We start from the raw sequence: 6,000 nt of genomic DNA, 5'->3' as shown, positions 1-6,000 counted from the left end.
GGAAGCCCCGAAGATTGTTTTTAACATTGGGAACCCTAAAAAGCTCTTGGAGATTTCCAGAGGTCTGGGGATCACACTTAGAATTGCTGAATTAGAAGGAGAACATGTGAGAAAACAGGTCATATAATGGAATTGAATTTAGCATATAATAATAACTTTCTTAAAAGAAGGGCTGCGGACTTCAAGTGCAGTGAGAGGCAGATTAGAAGAGGAGAAAGACCGGTGGGACTTATCAGGATTTTAAGTGGGCCCTAAAGGACTGGTCCAAATAGTTTGAAGAAAAGAGTGTTGGAAGGGAAAGGCTTGCTCAGAACGCACAAAGAAGACTAGACTCTGACTTCTGAGATCTTGTAGATACGAAAGGCTGATAAGGAATAAAGCCAGGCTTTTGTTCCGTGCGGTGTTGTGTGTACTAGGAGGTGATGGGTGCGTCTGCCCTTTTGTCAACATCACCCTTAGAAATTGTATGCGAGGAAACCCTTGGACTGACAGGTGCGGAGAGGCGGAGAGTTGGGGTCACGGCTGTGAAGAGACGGGCCTCTACTGAAAATACACATTTGTGTCTCAGAATGGCTACAGATAAAAACCTACTACAAAAGGAATATGTCCGAGGAAACTAATTTTGCTAATACATATTGATCTTTTGAAAAGCCCATAGAAGTAGGTGGCAAGGAGATGGTGGTGTATCAGAACATTCACATAGTTCTGAAAGAACTCAAGGGATAAATCCTTGTGTTGAGACCACTTTTCTGACACATTGTTATCAGCAGTCCCTAACTTGGGGGTCCCCGGTCCCCTGCTCAGCGAACAGCGAGGGCTCGTGGGCACCTGGAGCCACTCGCAGTCGCTCGGAGAACGGGTCCCGCGGCCTTCCGCGATCGCACAAGAGCGGCCCTCGGCACTCGCCGTACGCGGACTCTACCATCGCCGGCGCAGGGGGGTCGGAGGCCGCGGAAGAGGATCCCCGAGGGCGTGTCGGGAAAGCCGGGCATCGGAGGACAGTTGTTTCACAGCTCGCATAGCCCGCCCGCCCTTCTCCCCTCTCCGCTTCCCACAGCGCCGTCCCATCCGGGAGCTCTGCCGTGTTCCCGCGGCGGCAGGTGAGCGCCCGGCCGCGGCCCCGGCCCGGCCCCCCCCTTCTCGGCGGTGGCGGCGGCCGGCGGGGAGGCGCCTGCGCGCAGTAATGGCAGCGCGGTGAGCAGGGACAGAGCTGACAGCCGCCGCCGCCCACCCTCCTCGCCGGGCTTCGTCCTGCGCGCCCTCGGGCTGTCTCCCACCCCTGGCCCCTGCCCCGCGTCCCGCCTCTGCAGCAGGTAACCCGCTGAAGGCCCGGAGCCGGCTGCGAGCACCGGGAAACTTCCCTTCCCGGTTAGTGGGTGGCGGGGCTGGGGTGGGGAGAGGAGTTGGGGGCACGGAGGGGGAGGGGAGGGATGGAGGGGCGGCTGGGGACCGGGTGTCCTGTGGGTGACCCCGGCTCCAGGATCGCCAGCCCCGGAGCCCGGCCGACCCCGGACTGCATCCCGGGCCTCCCAAGCCGGTCTTGGCCGCCCCTCCCTCGGCCTCATTTTCCTCCTAGGGAGGGAAGGTGCGAGTGCGTGTTCTCTGCTTATTTACGTCCTCACGCGGGCACAGAGCTCTGTGTGCTTGCTGGGGGCGGGGGGGGGGCGGCGGCATCAGTCTCTTATATCCTTACTACGAGTGTTTTCACTTTTGTTTCCGTAGACAGCGAAGATTGATAGCTCTGGGGAGTAGTGTCCTATGTGCGTGCTAGACCTGTCTCACCACTTAGGGTTTGGTGAAATTAGATCCTTAGACTCTCTTAAGAGCACTTAGTTACACACCAGGGAGTCTGCACCATTCCCCATCACCCCGCAAATGCGTGCATGTACATAAAACATTTGCGAGTTGCAAGCTGTTGTTATCGTTAAATCCTCTCCTTTCCCCAGGGATTACTATTACCAGTTGAAGGACAGTGCCTTGGAAGTTAAAATTTTGATAGTAAGATAAAAACTATTAACATTCGCTACAGCCTGTTTGACTTTACAGTGTAAGCATCTTTGAACTAGACCTGTTCCCAAATCTACACTCATAGTAAGGTATGGGAAATAATCACTTAGTTCTCATTTACTACCGACTACGTAATAGGCATTTAAAAACACTCAAAAGACTGCTCCCTCCTTTTTACAATCTCACAGTTCTTTCCAAGACAGACAGTTGAACAAATTGTTTATATTTTGCCTCTTTTGCCCAAATACAGTGTTTGGAAGACCCTTCCAAAAGAGTCAGAGATGAAATAGCAGATGTACACAGTGTTTTGAGTTAATCCCCCCCCAGATGCTGTTTATAAGTTGGGGGAACATCTCTGTAGTGTGCATGCACAAAGTATGTGAAAAATACCTTTTCTATGTCTTTGAGTGTTCACATGCATCTGAAATACTCTTACTTCACTCTCCACCCTTTGGTGATTTTTTCAGTGTTTTATGTGGAAAGGTAGTTTATTCATGTTTTTTATCGTCACCAGTCTGTCACTAAATTAAATGCTGTGGACCTTCTTTAAAGTCAGTTTTGCCTTGTCTAACAGTTCAATATTAAGCACCTGATTCGTATGCCAAGCATTACTGGAAGCATTAGGGATACAACCATAAACAAAACACATGAAATTTCTGCTTTCCTGGAGCTTCAATTCTGGGAGGTAAGGGAAAGTCGGAAAGTAATTAAGAAATAAAAGCAATTTCAGAGAATCATAAGTGCTATAAAGGAAGTAAAATAGGGAGTTGTGGTAGTGACTGGGGCAGACTGCTTCAGATGCTGTGGTCAGGAAAGACCCGTGTGAGGTGACTTTTGACCTGATATCTGAAAAGTGGGAAGGATTTAGCCTTTGGAAGTCTGAGGGAAGAGTGTTCCTGTCTGAGGGAACAGTAAATGGAAGTCCCTAGAGGTGGTTTCAAGCTTGGGTTCGGCAAATTGAAAGAAACTCAGTGAAGGTGGGCTGGGACCCTCGTGAGAGAGAAGAGGTTAGGTGGTAGCCAGGAGTCAGGTCATGTGAGGTCTGTTATCCAGAGGAGTTTGTTTGGCTTTTATTCTTTTTTTTTTTTTTTTTTGCGGTACGCGGGCCTCTCACTGCTGTGGCCTCCGCCGCTGCGGAGCACAGGCTCCGGACGCGCAGGCTCCGGACGCGCAGGCTCAGCGGCCATGGCCCACAGGCCCAGCCGCTCCGCGGCATGCGGGATCCTCCCAGACCGGGGCACGAACCCATGTCCCCTGCATCGGCAGGCGGACTCTGAACCACTGCGCCACCAGGGAAGCCCGGCTTTTATTCTTAAAGTACATTGAAAAGCTATTCCCTTTTTGTGAAGCTGGGAGTGATATGGTCTGGTTTACAATCTGACTGTGAAGGAGATTGGATAAGAGGAGAATAGCAGGGATACCAGTGAGAAGTCTGTGGCAGATTTGAGTAGTGACTGGAGTCAAGCAAAAAAGATGTTGAGATATATTTTATAGTTAAAAGTAGTGATTTGGCATGGTTGGATGGGAATGCAGTTGGTTGGGACAGGGGTGGCTCCTGGGTTTGGGGCTTCACCTGGGGCATGGTGATGCCACGTATTGAGATGGGGAAGAAGTGAGGGAAGCAGGTTGTTATATGGGGATAGGGTTGGAGGGGACGTATTACATAGGACCTGTTAGATGTTCACGTGGAGGTGAGAAGCAGGCAGTTGGATATACACGTCTGGACTTCAGTGGAGAGGTTAGGGAGTCCTTCGTTCATTCAGCAAATATTTTTCAAGTACTAGCTGTGGACTAGGCGGTGGGGATGTATAGTAGTGAAAAAATAGAAAAAAATCTCTGCCTTCGTCAGATTTAAATTCTAGTGAGAGAAAGAGATGGGGAGTCATCCGCCTTTATCTGTTGGTTTATTATAATTATGTTTGGATAGAAACTACATTCACCTGATTGAGAATTTGAAATGTTTGATGGGATATAGAATGAAAATCTCCTCTATTTCTTGTCCCTGCAGTTTTTGTCAAGGCCAGATATGTTAGTGGTTTCTTACTCATCTTTCCAAAGGTATATTTTGTGCACATGTAGGCAAATGTGTGTAGATTCTTCTCCCCACTCGGCAAAAGCGGCAGCATACTTTCCTTGCTTTGACACCTTGTATGTTTAAGAGTATTAAATAGTATTTAAAAGTTATGAAGCAGTATGAGACCACCTAAAGAAAGAATGTAGAAAGAAGAGGAGACAGTCCGGGGGCACTGCAACATTTTCTGATTTGGTCCCTGCCCTCTTTGAGTTTGGGACCTGAAAATGTGGAGTTGTTTAAAGAGCTGTTATTTTTGTGAGGCTTTTTACAGAAGTTTGCACTGTGTGTGTGTGTGTGTGTGTGTGTGTTTCACCTTATCTGCCTGTTTTCTTTATATGCTAAAATAATGTTTGATTATGATTGAAAGCAGCGTTTTCATATATGTACTGTCAGTTAAATTCAAGTAAATTAATGACAAGATCAAGCCCTTGAACGTTAATATTTTGAAGAAGTTTGGCTGATGTTAAATCTTAGTAAAACAAGCAGAAATTTGGAATGTTATCATGAGACATAACAAGTTATTGATACTTGAGATGTATGACTGAATTCTCTCTCAGTAACCAGTTAATAATCAAACTATCTGTTCAGAGTGATCTGGCTCTTTGCCTGGGTTTGAATCTTAACAGTAATGTTTCTATTGCATTGCAGATGTTAACATAATCCTTGTGTTATTATCTTAAAGAATACAGACCTTCCCCGATTTGCGATGGTTTGACTTACAAGTTTTCAACTTTATGATGGTACAAAAGTGATATGCATTCAGTAGAAACCATACTTTGAATTTTGATCTTTTCTGGCGCTAGCGATATGGAGTATGATAATCTCGTGATGCTGGGCAGTGAGCCTCAGATCCCAGTCAGCCCAGCAATTATGAGGGTGAACAACCAATATACTTACAATCATTCTGTGCCCATACAACCATTCTGTTTTTCACTTTCAGTACAGTAGTCAAAAAATTACATGAGATATTCAACACTTTATTATAAAGTAGGCTTTGTGTTAGATCATTTTGCCCAACCGTGGACTCATGTAAGTGTCCTGAGCACGTTTAAGGTAGGCTAGGCTAAGCTATGATGTTCGTAGGTTAGGTATATTAAATGCATTTCAACCTAACGATATTTTTAACTTCCGATGGGTTTAGTGGGATGTAACCCGATCTTAAGTTGAAGAAGATCTGTATGTAGATTCAAACTATGTTACTACTGTGTATTTGGAAAGGCCTGTTGGAGATACTAGAACAGTGAAGTTCCTTTGATTCTTAAAAATTTTGAGACAATGAGTAGTGTTAAGATCATGATATTAGCATCTGCAACAACTTTTGGGTGCAGTTAAACCCTGTTGATTGACCTGGAGGAGGGGAGATGGAATATTCTGTAAGTTGCTTTAAGCTTTGTTATTTGGAAGAATTAAAAAATCCAGACTTATTGTGTTCTCTACTGAATTTATAATACTTTTTATATTGGTTGGCATTTTGATTTTTAGTTAGCTCTCTTTAGCCAGATAACTTCTTATGTAAATTGATCTACCTCTTTTTTTTCTGAGATTGTTCTTGATTTATGAACTGTTTTGTTCAGTGTGATTCTTGTGGTTATTTTTGTTATTGTTACCTTCTTTTTTTCTTTTTTGTCTGAGATAAGTAAGCAGCTAGCTTCTAGGTTGGAGAAATATAATCTTTGGTAGAAAAAATTTAATATTTCTTTTTGAAGCAATAGACACTAATTACTATGAAACGTGTGGTGAACGTATTAAGCCTACTTAAACTCTGTGAATGTATATATGTTAATGTCCTATTTGAAGATTTTAGTTATCCAAGGGATTTTCATTTATATATTTTAACGTTGTAAATGATGTTACTGTTGTTATTTAATCATTGGATTATAGCCTGATTGTGTATGTGTCGGAATTTTTCATCAATCAGG

The 6,000-nt window shown here is 45.0% G+C and overlaps 1 protein-coding gene across 4 annotated transcripts in view; it reads left to right on the top strand.

Moving 5' to 3' along the window:
• The first annotated feature begins 941 nt into the window (after nucleotides 1-941).
• CUL2 (cullin 2) overlaps nucleotides 942-6,000 on the top strand; it is an 80,830-nt gene continuing 75,771 nt past the window's right edge. For 2 of the 4 annotated variants that reach the window (XM_082620057.1, XM_082620054.1), the window contains exon 1: nucleotides 1,173-1,368. The gene's annotated coding sequence lies outside the window, so the exon portion shown is untranslated. Of the gene's footprint in view, nucleotides 1,101-1,172; nucleotides 1,369-6,000 lie in introns of those variants that run through there. The other 2 variants (XM_082620056.1, XM_082620055.1) reach the window with 2 other exon arrangements.

Source organism: Mesoplodon mirus (genome assembly GCF_964341445.2).
Source record: "Mesoplodon mirus genome assembly, chromosome: 4".
Lineage (NCBI taxonomy): Eukaryota > Metazoa > Chordata > Mammalia > Artiodactyla > Ziphiidae > Mesoplodon > Mesoplodon mirus.
This window is presented reverse-complemented; position numbering and strand designations above follow the sequence as displayed.